Consider the following 17,326-nt stretch of genomic DNA (forward strand, 5'->3'; position numbering starts at 1 on the left):
AAGAATGATGGGGGAAGGAGAGGAGCTAGTGGAAAGTACAGCATGAGATGGGAACCTTGGTGTCTGAGGAACAGCAGGTGACAGGTGAACTGAGGCCAAATGTGAGAAGAGCATCAGGGAATTAGCTTAAAAAATTAGGAAACTGTGGCAGGCCATGGCACCAGGCTGAGTCGCTCAGGAGGGAGACGGGGCCTGGAGCTGGGGGATGTTTGAAGCTGTGGGAGGAGGAAGGGGGCCAAGGTCTGAACCTGTGAGAGCACCGTGGGGAAACCCAGGCAGCGTATTACCTCTTGGAAGCCAAGGGGCATGGCGGTGTGAAGAATTAAGAATGTGTCTATCAGAAAGTGGTACAATTTTATCCTTGATTTGCTCAGCAAGAGGCTTCTAAGGTGACTTAAAGTTTTTGTGATTTGAGCTAAAAAAATATCTGAAGGGGAGTGTTGGGAGGAGAAGGTAAAATTCTACCTGGACAGCCCCATCGGTGTGGCTCAGAGATTGAGTGTCCACCCATGAACCAGGAGGTCATGGTTTGATTCCCTATCAGGGCACATGTCAGTATTGTGGGCTCAATTCACCCAGTAAGGGGCATGCAGGAGGCAGCTGATCAATAATTCTCTTTCATCATTGATATTTCTATCTCTCTCGCCCTCTCCTTCTTCTCTGAAATCAATAAAAATATATTTTTAAAGAATTCTTACTGAGGAGGCCATGCAGGATGCTCTTGGTAATAGAACTTTCTGTGCAAAAGGCTGAGAGCCCTGCCTCACCTGGACACCCTCCCTAAGGTCCCTTAGGTACAGGTCACCCTGCTGGGTTCCCTGTGATGCCATCACTCTGGCCATGTTGACCAGACTAAGGAGGGTCCCAATATGCTGAGGTATGAGGATGTCTTACAAAGAGAAATTAAACATGACCTAAGGCTGTGCTTGTACTGACATCACCTCAATTCATCTTGCTTCACAGGGAGTCTTAGGTGGGAGGGAAGGGTTGGGAGCATCACCCTCAGTGTTTTCTTGGAAGCATGTTGAGCACATTAACTTATCCTGCCAAGAGGAACAGGTTGTGGAACTAAGAGAGAACTGCTGGACCACACAGTGGACAGAATTTCTCAGAACCCCTCTGCTGCATGTGACCTGCCCTGCTTGATGCCCCGTGGCCACTCTAGACTGCATCAATATTGAGGCACATTTCCTCAATGCCCAGGTGGTTGGTTTCTTGGAAGACTGATGAATGACTCATTCCTCCTTTCCTGGATCCTAGAAATATCATAAAATATAGGACAAGCATGATCACCAAATTTACACCAAGAAGTTTCCTTTAAAGAAAACACTGAGCTAGACTGCAGGGAGATATTGAGGAGACCTGGGCAACTGAAACACCCAGAGCCCTTCCTGCTGACATCACCACCAGCGGACCATTTCCCAGGATGCATCTGCACTAGGTTGCCATGTGCTCCCCACGATTCCATTGCAAAGTGCTGAATCTTAGAGGCAGTAGGGACTCTCCTCTTGGCCTCACTTCACTCAGCCTATTGCTTCTTTTCTGGGCCAGCAGCTCTCTGAGACTCTTGTCTTGCCTCCAGGGCTATTTTCTAGGAATCCTAAACTTCCAATTATCGATGCCTCTCCCACCTATCTTCATGTGAGGCACAAGCTTTGCTACCCCCCTGGTCTGTTCATAAGAAGAAAGGGAGCAGGTGACATATTGTTTCCTTTCTTTTACCTTCACTTTTCTAATTTGCTCATGATTTAAGTTCTGGACACATTGAGTCCTCCAATAGTTGCTCTGTATTCCCAGCTTTGCCCCATTCCATAGCAAGTCAGGACCCTTCCCTTCAAGATCTGGCTTCTACCTCCCTCTCCAGGCTCATTCCCTGTCACTCCTGGCATCTAAACTATGGTCCATCCAAATGAGCCCCTTTTGGTACCTGAATACATTGCAATGCACCATCCCATCTTTCTTCTCCTGCAAAGTTAAGTCCTACTTGTCTTTGAGGACTCAGTTTAGATTTGACCTCTTGGTTGACATTGTCCCTGGCTACCCCTTTCCTAGTGACCATTCTCTTTGAGCCTCAGCATCTGTGCATATGTCTGTTGTAACTTCCTAGAGCTGTGACTTCCAAAGTAACAGAGAAAGGCAGAGGCAATAGTTAAGACAACTTTAGGAACAATTGGAAAACTAAAGAAGGATCAATCCCTTTGTTTCCAAAGAAGAAAACACAAAATCCCCAAACAAAACTGAAGAATGAATAGAATGAATAGGGTTTCCTGGAGCAGTCATGAGTTTCCTGCCATGGGATGCTGACTGATAATTTGTACAGAAGGTTTCAGAAGAATTTCTGCTCCAGAAAATGGTGAAATGAAATGACTTGTAAGAAGCCTTCTAAAATTGTTTTAGGAATTCGGTCATACTTCGAGGAAAAAATTCCCGATTCCTTTTGGTTTTGTTTATATGGAGTTGTTTCTTTTATTCAGTCAGAGGTGAGTGGTGGGGCAGTGGTGGAGATGACGTGGGATTGATGATAGGGATAGACTAATTAGTTACTTTGACAGTTAAGGGATGTTTAGAAAAAAAAATCACCTGACCTAGCAGGTTGACCTTGTTTTAAGGCAGTGATGGCGAACCTATGACATGCGTGTCAGAGGTGACACGTGAACTCATTTTTTTGGTTGACTTTTCTTTGTTAAATGGCATTTAAATATATAAAATAAATATCAAAAATATAAGTCTTTGTTTTACTATGGTTGCAAATATCAAAAAATTTCTATACGTGACATGGCACCAGAGTTAAGTTAGGGTTTTTCAAAATGCTGACACGCCGAGCTCAAAAGGTTCGCCATCACTGTTTTAAGGAGTCATTCAGGTCAGTGGCGAGATTAATATGGTCATTAGAATGCCTTATGTTTGCCTACTGATGCAATGCTGTATTAGGGATCCTTATGCAAAGGCACCATGGCAGGTTATTGGTTACCCAGATACATCAATTGTTCAGTTGCTTTTTGACTGGTGCCTCTAGTTTTCATGGGAGCCAGTTTCCTACCCTAGTGCTATACTCTGCGATGTGACACAACTTGTGTTCTCCTTCAAGAACTGACTAGGCTGTAGTGAAGAGCAAGGAATTACTTACTTACTTACTTACTTACTTACTTAATTAATTAATTAATTCATGGCTCGGCCTTGTGAGGCTATGACAATGCACAGCCTCTGGGAGGGCCATGATCCCTCTGGGAGGGCCATGATCAAGTTTTTTGACAGGCGAATAATAGAATACTGAAGTTCAAGACTAAGCTGCCCAACATTGGATAACCCATGTGGAAATTCCCCAATCAGACGGAAACCCAGTGGAGCACAGTAACAATTCCATCCCAAACTAGGCCATTCTTGGGCACTGTCAGTGTCCAGGGAAGTGCTTGTCCTCTAAACAGAACACCATCCCTACTGTACTGGGTCACCGGGGAGCCAAAAGGGCATCTGAGAGCCCCATTTATTGCAGTCATCCAGGAAGTCAGCCTGTTACTTATGCATGCCAGAAATGGTGTAGGGAACAAGGAGCTGTGATCCTTCAACCTGTCATCTGTGTCAATAGTGATAAAAGATACTAATCTGAAAGAATATTTGAAAAATATTACTTTGCAAAATTCAATTTCATAACCAAATGTGACATTTACTGGGCTGGAGAATGAGGAACATTTATTGATATAAATCATATCATTTTCTTGTGCTTCTTGCCACGTATTTCAAGCTTGAACTTCTATTTTGGCAGAGGAGGGAAAGGAGAGAAATGTTACCCCTTCATTAGATACCTCACAACTGATTCTCAGCAGCACAGATCTCTGAGAAGAAAACACCACTCCATTCTCTTTTTTTCTGTCCCTTCTTTCTTCTTTCTCTATATTTATAATTCATTTCTTATTTCAGCTTCTGAGAAGATAGAGTAGGTGTACTTTTCCCAATTCTTCCCACTAAGTACAACTACCCCCTTCACCCCAGATATTGTATATAAAACAAATATATAAAGTGGAGAGCAGAAGACAAACCAGCCAGAGACCTTGGAGCCTGAGGAACAACATGGTAGTGAGTCTCTCTCTCTCTCTCTCTCTCTCTCTCTCTCTCTCTCTCTCTCTCTCTCTCTCCACGTTTCTTATATTCCAGACTGGATACTGTGCTGGAGAAGCTGGCAACTTGGAAATGTCAATGGGTACAGACAAAAATGCCTCAAGAAAAGTCTGCCCTCTGTGGACGAAAGGGGCCATATGCTGACCTGACAAGCTCAGGGGAGGCCTGCATGGTGGTCTTGCAAACTCAAAGACCTAAAGTCACCACAAAGGATGGTCTGAAATTAAATTTTAACTAAAAACAGTTATGGTGGGCAGTTACGTCCTAGGCCAGTATCTTCACTGACAAGGTCAACCTTTACCTTAACTGAGCCTATCTGTCTTTTTGCATCTATGATAACATACCCTTGAAATGTCTGGGTAACTTGTAACTTCCCTTTTTCGGGAGCCCCTGGGGCACAACCAAATATGCTGGGTGCCAGGTCAGATACCACAAATTCCTTCATTATCATGTTCATTGATCCTGCACCCACCTAAGTATGTATCCATCATTTTACTTTTTATCCAATCCCAGGGGTTTTCCCTGCTTTGCTTTATCCCTCCTCCTTAATCTATCACCAATGAATTTCATGTAACCCACCTACGTTCCTCCTTTGATTGCAAATGTATAAATACAAATGTAAGCCCGCCATTCTCCAGAGCATTATCTCAATTCATTGAGGTTCTGCTTCCCGGCATATGTTGACAGTTTGGCTCAAATAAACTCACAAAAATTCTTTACAGGTTTCGATGGTTTTTACATTAACACCTCTCTAGCCAAAAGACCAGGAAAGAGGCAGCCTAGGAAGATACAAATCTTGTAGATAATCACCACTCTACTCCAACCAAATACCACAGAAAAAACTGCAAACCTATCCTGGAGCAGAGGAGGCGTGGGGACCCTAGATTCCCACTCTTCTGGAAAGTAACAAAGCACCCCAAACATCCTGCCAGGGTGTGTCGGAGAAGACAGAGTGGGAAGCCCAGATTTTCATCCTTGCTGAGGGGGTATGCGGCCCCCTGAGACCACATGGAAAGTCCTCTCCATCTCCACTGGGTAGTATTAGAAGAATCCTAGTGTAGAGTCAGGACTTCCCCTGCCACTCAGCAGCAACTCCCCCAAAGAGTAGTGGAGACCATTGTGGACACATTAATGAGGTGCCCCTCTTGTTCCAGCCAGGGTCATATCCCTGGAGGCCTCGTGGAAAGCCAGAACTCTCTTCCCACCCAGCAGTAACAGGATTTCCCCACCCTGGTGTCGATGGAGATGGACATTGCACTAGGCAGTAATGAGCTGGAACCTCCACTCACTCCCCAGAGTGGTGTCAGAGGAGGCCTGCTGTAATATAACATTTAAATAAGACCCAGAGTCTTAAAAAATAACACCCAAAATGTCAAGTTTCAAGAAAAAATTCACTTGTCACAAAAAGACATTGAATGGAATGAAATAAGACAAACCACTGACATTGGCAGATGTTAGAATTATCTGAGGATTTTAAAGCAGCCATCATAAAAATGCTTCAACAAGCAATTACAAACATATTGAAACATTTTTTTTAGTCCCAGCTAATAAATAGTAAACCTTAGCAAAAAATTAGGAAGTATAGAGAAGATCCAGTTGAAAATTTTAGAACAAAAATTTATAATAACTGAAATAAAAAAACAACAATGAGTAGGCTCAGTAGAAGAGTAAATAAGACAGAGGAAAGAATTAGTAAACTTGAAGATAGAATCATAGAAATTATTCAATCTGAACAATAGGCAGAAAATAGACTAAAACAGAATCTTAGGAACAGAATCTTAGGGGCTATAACAAAAGATCTAGCATTCATGTCATAGAGCATCAGGAGGAAAGAAGAAGGAGGGTGAGACTGAAAATGTGTTTAAAACAATAATGGCTGAAAACTCCCCAAATTTACAAAACACCCCCCCCAAACAAAACAAAACAAAACAAAACAAAACAAAAACACACTACAGATCCAAGAAGCTGAGTGAATCCCATAAAGAATAAATCTAAAGAAATCAACAAAAAGACACATCCCAATCAAACTTCTGAAAACTAGAAAAAAAATCTTGAAAAAATCCAGAGAAATGACATTACCAACAGGGGAAAAATAATTCAAATGACAGTGGATTTCTCATCAGAAATAATGGAGGCCAGAAGGAAGTAGCACAGTTTATTTCAGTTACTGAAACAAAAGAACCATCAATCCAGAATTCTATACCAGCAAAAAATATCCATCATAATCTAAGGGGAAATTAGGCATTGCCAGATGAAAGAGAATTTGTCAGAGGAGGCTTACTCCAAAAATATGGTGAAAGAAAGTTATTGAGCAAAAATAAAATAATAAAAGAAGGATTTTTGGAGCATCATAAAGGGGAAAGAACATGAAAAGAGCAAATATATAGGTAAATACAGTAGACTTTATATTTTCTGTAATTATATAGGTAAGTAAAAGAATGGAGAAAGATATACCACACAAATAGTAGTCAAAAGAAAGTGGATGTGGCTATGTTATATAGAACTAAAGGCCCGGTGCATGAAATTTGTGCATGGGGGGTGTGTGTCCCTCAGCCCAGCTGCACCCTCTCCAATCTGGTACCCCTCGGGGGATGTCTGACTGCCAGTTTAGGACCTATCAGATTGTGAGACATCCCTCTCACAATCCAGGACTGCTGGATCCTAACCACTCGCCTGCCTGCCTGCCTGATTGCCCCTAACCACTCTGCCTGCCAGCCTGATAGCCCCCTAACTGCTCTCCTGCCAGCCTGATTGATGCTTAACTGCTCCCCTGCCAGCATGATCATCCCCAACTGCCCTCCCTTGCCAGCCCAATCGCTTCCAACTGCCTTCCCCTGTGGGGCTGAGCGGACAGGGGCACTGAGGCTGGATGAGGCTGGATGCTGCGGAGACTGGATGAGGTGGGGCTGAGGGGACTCGGGGACTCCAGCTAGATGAGGTGGGGCGGAGAGGACTGGGCGCCGCCATCTTGTGCCTGTGGGCACTGCCATCTTGTGAGAGCATGGCAGTCAATTCGCATATTCCCTCTTTATTGGCTGTGGGTGCTGCCATCTTGTGAGGGCATGACAGTCAATTAGCATATCTCCGCTTTATTAGATAGGATAGAATTCTGAGCAAAAAATACCAAGGATGGAGAGAAACATTACATAATTATAGAGTCAACCAACCAAGAATACATAGCAATCTTAAATATGTATGCACTAAACAACAGAGATGTAAAATATATAAAGCAAAAACTGTTTTAAAAGAAAAAATACACAAATACTCCAATATAGTTGAAAGCTTAGGGCGCCTCCCTCAACAATTGCTAGAACAACCAGATAGGAAATCAGCAGGGATATAACACCATTATAATTAACTAGTTATTAATAAGAGGAAAGGAGCAAAAAAAAAAAAAAAAAAAAAAAAAAGGCCGGATATCATTGGCATGTCATTTTGGCAGCTTCACCAGGAAGCTGCAATTTCACACTCCCCAGGGAGAGATGGGATCCAACAAAGACAAGACAGACACATGCCCAGTAAAGTTGGGATGACATAGGGAAGGTACAATCACACATGGGATCAGAGAGGGTTGGCTAGAAAGGGCGTGGCCACTACAAACGTGCAGATATTTGGGAATACACAATCCCGTCAAAAAAAGGAATTTGCTCTCTTGGGATTCTTACACTCTTGGCTCACTCCATCCCTACAGCAACCGGGGGAGATGAGCCTGTCTCCTCTCCGTTAACAGATAGAGGGACTCAGCAATACCATCAACCATTTAGATTGAATCAACCGTAGAACACTCCACCTAACCACAACAGAATACACATTCTCTGCAGGTGTCCACAGGATGTATACCAAGATAGCCGGCCACGAAACAAACCTCAACAAACTTAAAATAACGGAAATCACACAGGTTATGTTCTCTGACCACAATGGAATCAAACTAAAAAACCCAAGTTAATTTTCTCCCCTCTTCTTGTTCCTTTCCCTCTTTTTCTGCTTTGTGCCACCCTCTCCGCCCCGCCCGCCTGGGCTGCCCCATCACAGTGCGGTGAGAACGCAGTTCCCGGGAAGTTTATGGAGTGAGATGGGGTTCGAGTGCCTTTGGAATAGACCTTTCCAAAATTTTCCTCAGCCTTTCTGCCGGAACCCTCTCTCTCTTCCTGGAGAATTATGATGACCCCCCCCCCCCAACACACACACACATTGCTCTACTCTGACGGTCCCTGGGACCTTCCTAGGTACATCCAGAGGAGAGAGGAGGGTGGTTGAAATCCGAGTCTGTGTCACTGAGAATGGACTTGCATCATTTGTGTGATTTCAGCAGCTTTGTGACAGAAAAATTAAATGGAGCAGAATAAATAGCTTTCCGTATGCTTTACGAGACTGAAAAATTCAACCGTAAATGTCCAATTCAAAGGGCAGAAGTGGAGAGTGATGGCATCTGCGGGGGCCCTCTGCCCCGGGGACCCTCTGCCCCGGGGACCAGGCATTGCATAAGCACGCGCTGCTCTCTCAGTGCCTCTAAGCCATGAGCCCAGTCCTGCTCACACGTGGCGAATCGCTTGGAACCATGTACCCGCAATGATGCCGTGCTCACTGACAAGCGGACCCCCGCTGTTTGCTAATTATCAGTAGGAAAGGGAAAATGACTCGGGCCACCGTCAGTTACAAGGTGGGCCACTGGCCAAGCATGGCTGGGAGCCTCGGTCTCTGCTGGGCAGCAGCTGTTCTGGCTCCAGGTCCCGGAGGACAGCAGAAGGCAAGGGGGAGGGATGGAGGCAGCATCAGGGAGCTCCAGGCAAACATCCTTTCCCGGGGCTGATCCTCCTGGGACTGGGCACTGGGCAGATGGTGCTTGCTTCTCCATGGCCGGAAGCATAGGGGTTGGGGTGTTCCAACGGCATTTGTTGAAGCTCTTCAAACTCCCTGCATTTTAAAATCACACAAGTCAGCTTCTAAAGACCACAGAGGCAGTTCTCTGCAGTGCTCTAGGTTCTGGCATTCACTGGCCATGCTCCCACGTGTGTGTGTGTGTGTGTGTGTGTGTGTGTGTGTGTGTATAGCAGGGGAGTGGGGGGGTAGGATTGAGGGGGAGAATGACTGCGCCCAAGCAGCAAGCAGCTTAAACCCTATCATTTCCTTCCTGTGCCTGGACCCTCTCCTCTGAAGACCCCACTATCATCTCTCTTGTTCTCTCTCTACTCCTGGTGCTTCTGGCCCACACGTGGGAAGCAGTTCAGGTGGAGCCAGCCTTTCTGGCCCTGACCCTCTGTCTCCACCTAGATAAGGGAGTCAGGCGACTTCAAGTCAGTGGCCAAATGAGAAAAGACACTGGTGAAAATATAACGGGGGATGCAGAGGACAGACCGGAGAAAACAGAGCAAAATAAAAAGAAAACAAACCAGTGAACAAAAAAATAGTTAAAAAAAGATTGAACAGTATATAACGGATATGAAAAACATGCAAAGATGGCTTAACAGAATTTGTGTCTTTGGCAAAGAAACCAGAATACATTAGCAGAAAAAATATTTGAATATATCATTTAAGAGAATTTTCAGGTAAAGCATAATTTTTAAAAAGAATTTTGATTGATTTTTAGAGAGAAAGAGAGGGATGGAGGGGGGAGAGAGAGGGAAAGAGAGAGAGAGAGAGAAAGAGAGAGAGAGGCAGAAACATCGATGTGAGAGTGAAAAATCAATTGGCTGCCTCCTACACATCCCCTACTGGGGATCAAGCTTGAAACCTGGGCATGTGCCCTGACTGGGAATCAAAGAAACCTCAAGAAACATAGTTCACCATGAACCTTTTCTGGAGCCATCATGAAGATATCAAACCTCAACTGCCAAGAAAAATATGGAGAAATAGTGACAAAACTTTGCAGTGAGGGATGAAACCATTTACATGGCGATCTAAGGATAAGCCAGTCGTGGAAATTGTGATAACAGAACAGAATAGAGAGGCATAAACTATGGCAATGGTAACCATACAACTAAAGAATCCAGGTGGTGGGGAGGAAGACAGGATGAAGGTCGTGAAAGAGAGCTACATTCCTTATAGAGCGGGAGGATCAGCTATATTTACAGCTAGAATATCCAGTAGAGAACTATAAGAGCATTATTTAAGGGAATAAAAGTCAACACCAGATAAACTAGGAGTACTAGCATCACCATTCAAAATTAGAAAGCAAAGGAGGAAGAGGCAAGGTGCGTGATGATCAAAGAACCTGCATTTATAGTGGGGGCCATAGATTCTGCTTAAAGAACAGAGATGGAAGTATACCAGTAGTGTAGGTTACAGAAGACTCCAATGACACTACTGGGAGCCAAATTTGCAAAATTGGAAATCGCAAAACCCATACACATCAAAGTAAAGCAAACACAGAACGGAAAACGAAAGATAAAGAACAATAAACGTATTTCTAAGATTTGAAGGCTTAATGTAAATAACAACTCTAATAAATAAAAGACCAAACTGTAGCTCTTGGTAATTATTATGGATGAATCGTTAAGATATACAGTTAAATAAAAAAGCTGTTTATAAAAGGGAGTGAGTGGGTAGTCTTCCCATTGTGTTTAAGAAGGTACATACGTGTAAAGTTTTATAGGCTCTATAACTAAGCACATGTACACACACACATGCATACATATATGTGAACCTATGAATCAGTCATTTCTGGAAGGATCCGCAGGAAACTCTTAACTGGTAGCCTCCGGTGCAGAAGGACAACTGGAGTCAGGAGTATTTTCACTGTCTGCGATTTTGTATTTTGTATTTTAACTGTGGGTTCTTACGACTTTTTTTAAAATACACAGAATACTTCAAAAGCTCCACAGGTAATTCTGACCTGCACCGGGCCGAGCAGCCTGGATTTCCATGTTAGGGCTCCAGACAATCTAATGGCTATTTTATTGAGCCTCAGCGATAGGATAAAGATGAGGATTGCTGTCCCTCTATGTCATGTGGGGTTTGGCAGACCAGCAGATGGTCTTATTGATTTACCTGAATCTGAAGTTTCCTGGTTTCAATAGAAGGTTATAGTCAACTAAAAAATGGTAAAAACAGAATCTCAATGACGATGCTACCAAGCACGGGGGCTTTGGACTCTGTGTTACCGTGTCTATTTTGTCTTCATGTTAGAGTGTCTCCATTTCAACTTCCCTGAATTAATAGACTGTGTCTTAGCTTATCTCCCGGACTCTGGACTCTTTGTCCTTTAATGCTCACTCTTCTCCATTTTCTTACCCCGACAATCCCTCCCACCAAGTCCCTGCAGGCACTCCATCAGACACACTCTGCTCTCTGGCTCTGGCTGCCAGGGTAACACGGTCCCAGTCTACCCACCGCACTGTCCGGTGGGCTGTTCGCCACGTGCCTGATTCTACTTCTATCTTTGTTCCCGTTGTCGCCCCAGTTGGGGATTACCCCAAACCCACCTGGTGTTCATTCCTACATTGACTCCTTTCTCTCCAGAGTCCTTTTACACACACAGTTAACATCTCACAAGTTACCTCATCTGTGACCGTTTTTCTCCAACCCCAGTTTAGCCTCCTCAGGGGGGAAGAACATGGGGCTCTAGGATCTGACCATTTCCCACCATCTTCACAGCTATGGCCCGAGTTCAAGACACCATCACTTTTCACCTGGTCTGTGCCTGGCTGGCCTTCTTGCGGTCCCTCCTGTAGTTCATTCTCCGAGTGGCAGCTGGAGCCATTATTGGCTTTGAACATAAGTAAGATCATCCCACTCTCAGGCTTACTACCCATCAAGTGCTGTCCCACACTATAGTGACAGAATCTAAGCTGCAGGGGACTCCCCAGTCCTCGCAGGATATCCAAGCACACTCCCCACAATGCACTCCCACACGCGCATTCCCTCCTGGGGCCATTGCACTTCCTCCATGTCCTTGTGTGCCTCTGTCCGTCACCTCCTTCAGGTCATGGTTAAAATGTCCCCTCCTCCGACGCCTTCCCTGACATCCTACCTAGGGTAGAGCTCCTCAATATGCCCTCATCACTTTCTAAACCTTCCCCTGCTTAATTTATCTCTACAATGTTCATCTTCACTGTGTATGAGAATGGAAACCTTAATCGGAGTCAGGCTGCCTGGGTTTAATTTCCAGTGCCATTACTTAAGCTGTGTGATACTGGGCAAGTCCTTAATTAACTCCCCTCTGCCTCATTTTCTTCATCTGTAAAATGGGTTTAGCACAACATGCAGCTTGTGGGACTGTCCCAAGGAATAAAAAGCACCTAGAAGGGTGGCAGGCAGAAGATGAGGACTACATAAGCCTTTATCATTCTTATTATAAAACTGGTATTTATTCACTCATTATTACTGGAGTCCCCACCTTAGACTATCAACACTGGTGGATTCATTTTCTAAGGCACCACGGACTAAGTGGCCTTAAAAACCAGAAATTCACTTTCTCACAGTTGTGGAAGCTCAAATCTAAGATCAAGATGTCAGTAGGGTTGGTTTCCTCTGAGGCCTCTCTCCGTGGCTTGCAGGTGGCTGTCTCCGCCCTGAGTCCTCATATAGTCTTTCCTCTGTACATGTCTGGTCTTCATCTTCTCTTCTCATAAGGACACTATGAATACAGGATTAGGGCCCACCCTAAGGACCTCATTTTAACTTAACACATTGCGGACGGATCACGAGAATTCTTGCTTCATATTACACAGTGTTTTACAAAGTATCATACTTTAAAATGATATTAGCTTGCAAGAACATGCAATAAATAGCTTCAAAATGCAATGGGTAAATAATTTTAAAGCGTGCCTTTAACATCTTTGTAAAACGTTTCTTGTACTCGTTCAATAGAAACTTATCTGGCCATTGGGTAAAGCTAGCAATAAAACCACTGGTCCGCACTGTGTTATCCACCACTTTTAAGACCTTATCTCCAACTATAGTCACATTCTGAGGCTGGCGGCTAGGCCTTCAGCGTATGAAATTTGGGGACACAATTCAGCCATAACATCTGGGGGACAAGCATTACGACCTGCTGAACTCTAACTCAGCAGTGAGAACCCCATTCAACACATTCCCATTTCCCAACAGCTCCCCCAGGAAAGCATGAGGGTACCTCCTATCCGTGTCGCTTGCTCTGTCCGTGTCCCCGAAGCAGCACAGGACAGTGGACATGGAGTGGGGAACATGACCAGTGCTCGAGAAGCACCAAGCTGGCCTTCAAGGACCCCTTCACAGCCAGGGGCAAGTAGGGGTCCCCCAGCCTCTCTGAGGAGCCGATGGGCTTTTGGGGATTGGGGACTGGGAAGGAAAGGAGGCTCTGAGCACTCGGCCGTCAGGAGCAGGCTGCAGGCCAGCACTCAGTTTAGTGGGTGGTTCAAGCCCCACAGCAGGACGGATCTCCGTTCTAACCAAACGGACCCGTGCCCCGTCCATGGTGTTGCTCCCTGACACCTCGACAGAGGCTTGGAAGACAGCCCTTCTCGAACCAGCTTTCAACCGTACGTGAGGTGTCAGGATTCCAAGGGCTGGGGTCGCTATCTCCTGGGAGCGCTGCAGGAAAGGGCCATGTTTTACTTAATTACAATAGGCAAACCTCACTCTGTAGGGCAGTGACATCCCACAAAGGTTGCCGGTGAAGTTCAAATCCAAGTCCACCTTAAATGCATAATGAATAAGGAGGGAGAGGTTACAGTTAAAGTAAACAGTCAGTGCACTTTTGGCAAGCAAGGAATTTGGATTTATCTTTTTTATTTTGCAAATGTGACCTTTATATACACACACACACACATACGCACGCACTCGCACATGCACATGCATAGAGTTTTGCCTTGACCCCGGTGAGGACCCAGGACCTAACTCAGATCTGAAAGGGGAAGACTTAATGAAGTAGCTCCAATTGCAGAGAAACTTATAATCCTAGTTCAAGCTAAAATGCCATGAAAAGCCCCGAGACGTCATCTGGCAGCTCTGGGGGCCTGCTGTGCTCCAGGCACTCACCGGGTGAACACGACTGTGGGGACTGAGGCTGCGGGGAGGGGTTGTCAGAGAATCGAGAGGAAACCGGGTTCTTCCTCTTCCACTGGGGCTGCCTGGCAGGCTGGTTTGGTTGAACCCATTTTAGTGTTTTGTGAGAGTCCAATGCCCGAAAAATGTAGGCTGCTGAGTCATTCCCCTCAACAGCCCGGAGGTTTAATTGGAAAGAGGAGGGCAGGCATCTTGACTGGCGTGTGACATTATTTGTTGTTACTAAAAAAGAAAAAAGAGTTGCAGCAAAGATGCAGGGGTCAGATTTACACAAGAATAACCACAGCTGGCGGCGTTCCAGGTGGCCGACCAGAGACTCCTAAAAAGGCAAAAGGGATTTTGACAAGGTGACTTCAAGACAGGGCCGAGAGCAGAGCGAGTGCCCCCGGGCCACGGCCACACTTGAGGCTAACCGCTGGGAAGAGACTGTAGCCCAAGGTCAATCCAGAAACTGGAGGGTGATACAAACATGCTTTGTATTCCTCGTCCTTTCCTTTAAAAATTTTGCTTTGTTTTGCTTTATTTGATTCACTAGTATTTGAGGGAGCAATGCCTGATGTGTTCATTTGTCTTTGTTTGACTTCGTAAGAACAAGAATTAATGCCTGGACGGTGCCTTCAAAAGTAACCGAGACAGTGGCTGCGAGACGAGGAGAAACGGGCCAGCTCTCTGGCCACGTGCTGTACCTCCACCTTCTTCATCTCGATGGACACCTCGCAGGTACCAGGTTTGCAGGGGGTGCGGAGCTGGAAAAGGCTGTCTCCTTCATGATTGTGCCCTTGGGAGCTCATTTTTAAGGAAGTACATCTGGTGCCAGACAGTCATATTTTTAATGTTTTAGACTCAGTTTTCCTTTATTCACAGTGTGTGGGTGACATCTAAAATTGATTTTGTGCATAAGAAAAATAACATTAAAATATTGTTAGAATAGGTTTTCACAGGCGCTTGGCTACACGTGACACAATGCATAATTAGCAGGAATTCAGAGCTAATGGGTTTGTAAACCCATTATACATAAACGTTTCACTTCTAAAATCACGTTCAGCTGCTACTTATAGGCATTGCTCTGACTTGTGTAAGAAATAAATTATTCCATGATTTAAAAGTCGTATTGCCTTGTATTATCTTTTAAAGCAATTTGAAAGCGTGGAGGCTGTTATTTTTTTGGAAGGGTGGTGGGGAGGGGAGCTGACACATACTGGCAGTTTGGAGGTTGAGTTTAAACTGTCTGAATTGAGTGGCACCTGGGAGAGACCCTTGGAAAATGTGGCTTCTCACGGCCAATGTCATGGGCCGTGTTGGAGGGTTGAGGCGGGTGTGAGAACAGCCCGTGTGGATGCATCGGTCTTTACCTGAAAGTCTGTCACAGAAGCAGTAAATGAATGTCCAATTTCATAATAGCTTTTCCTTTTTAAAATGCCAGCATTCAAATGAAATATTTGTTTGCGATTGTTCAACGCGTTGCAAAGCAAGTCAGGGAAGAGATGAAAGCTGACAGAGGTAAACAACAGCTTTCCCACGCTTGGCAGCCCTGTTGGGGATTCGGTGTCTTACAAGACAAAGATGTGAGAAAAATACTGGGGCTGAGGGGTGTGAGGGAGTCAGCTACTGACAGAAGTCAGCCTGCTGAGGTCACGTGACCAGATCGCCTTAATTTGAACTGTCACAGGAGTGGTCTTGCCAAAGACACCTGCTCCCAGCAAACATATGCCTGGCCAACGACCCCTCCTAGAATGGAGAGGACAATGCTTTGTCTTACTTTTATTGAAGCGAAGGGACCAAAGAGTGTACCCCTAGGATCCCATCAGCCTCCAGTCTCCCCCCAAATAAGCAAACAGAAAAGGTGAGCAGGAAAACGGACGTTCTCTATGTCCACGAAGCTACCAGGATGCTGGCATTCTTGCCTCCCGTGCTTAGGACTGGACCCTCGGTACTTCCTGGACAGAGCCTGGTCTAGCCTCAGACCTAACCTGTGCACCGAAGACCCCATGGAGTGTCAGGAAGGCTGGCGTCACCAGTGACTGTGATTTCCATAAAGTTTGAATTATCTCTCTCCTCCTGGTTCTGCTTCTCTGGTCGAACTTGACTGAAACACCAAGGGAGCAATTGTGATTAACAAGTGGATCTGACATGCTGAGAGTGTGTCCTGAGGTTCCCAATATGTGGATGGAGAGCGAAAGCAAGGCTCTGGGAGGCCAAGGGCCACGGTTCTTACTTCATGGAACCAGAGCCTGACCTCTTGTGTACTTTTGTGCAGCTCTTGTTGAAAGAGTGGACCTGGCTCTTGCTGGCCACGGAGGCCACGGTTGGATTCTAATGTGATGACTGATTGGACATTGATTCACTGCCTAACAGCCACTGAGTGGAAGGGGAAAACTGGGCCAGAGAAGCGTAGGCCAGAAACTCAGTACAGAAAGCACATTTACCTCCACAAGGTCATGGTCAAAATGGGAGGTGGCAGGATGAGCTGGAGCTAGCCAATGCCTCCCCGAGGGAGAACAGAGGGCACAGAATGGGAAGCTGAGTTTTGTGTGGAAATTTCAGAGTAACCAATGAAGATTACTGCATGTTTTCAGTGGAAAATTATGCATTATTTAGAGCACACCCTGGTGGGTTTTCTGATTCTAGCTGTTCATTGCCATGGAGCTGTTTTTATAATTTGTAAATTGTGGAGAACCGATGGCAATGCAATGGCAATTAGCAATGCAAAATAATTCTTGTGGATAGACCTGCATGTCCATTCTGTCGGGTGGAGGTTAAACCCATCTCCCTTCCCAAAGGAAAACCATTTCAACGTTGTTACTCCATATAAACTTGTGGTTCTTTGACTTCTTGGAACCTGTTGTGCTATCGGTATGATTTCCTTATTTAATGAATAAGTTAAATAAAAATTTGGTACACATTTGTAATACCTTAACCAATAAAGAAATTTTTAAAAATTGGTACATGTTTATTGTATATTTGTATGACAGTCATGATTTTACTTTAAAAAAAATTATCCTCTAACAACACCTGAGGGCACACACAGGGGAATGCCATGGGCAGCATCATCTTCAGAGGCAAGGGACCAGACCTACCCAGTAAGGACAGTGCGGGGCATCCACCCCCAGGGAGGCCCACACAGCATGCTTGCAGCAGGGACAGGAATAAAAGGAACTTTTTTATATCTATTTTTCAAATAATGTAAAATCCAGATCCTTTATCTTGCCCTTTGAGATGAACATTG

The sequence above is a fragment of the Myotis lucifugus genome, unplaced genomic scaffold, assembly GCF_000147115.1.
Source record: "Myotis lucifugus unplaced genomic scaffold, Myoluc2.0 scaffold_384, whole genome shotgun sequence".
In the NCBI taxonomy this organism is placed as follows: Eukaryota; Metazoa; Chordata; class Mammalia; order Chiroptera; family Vespertilionidae; genus Myotis; species Myotis lucifugus.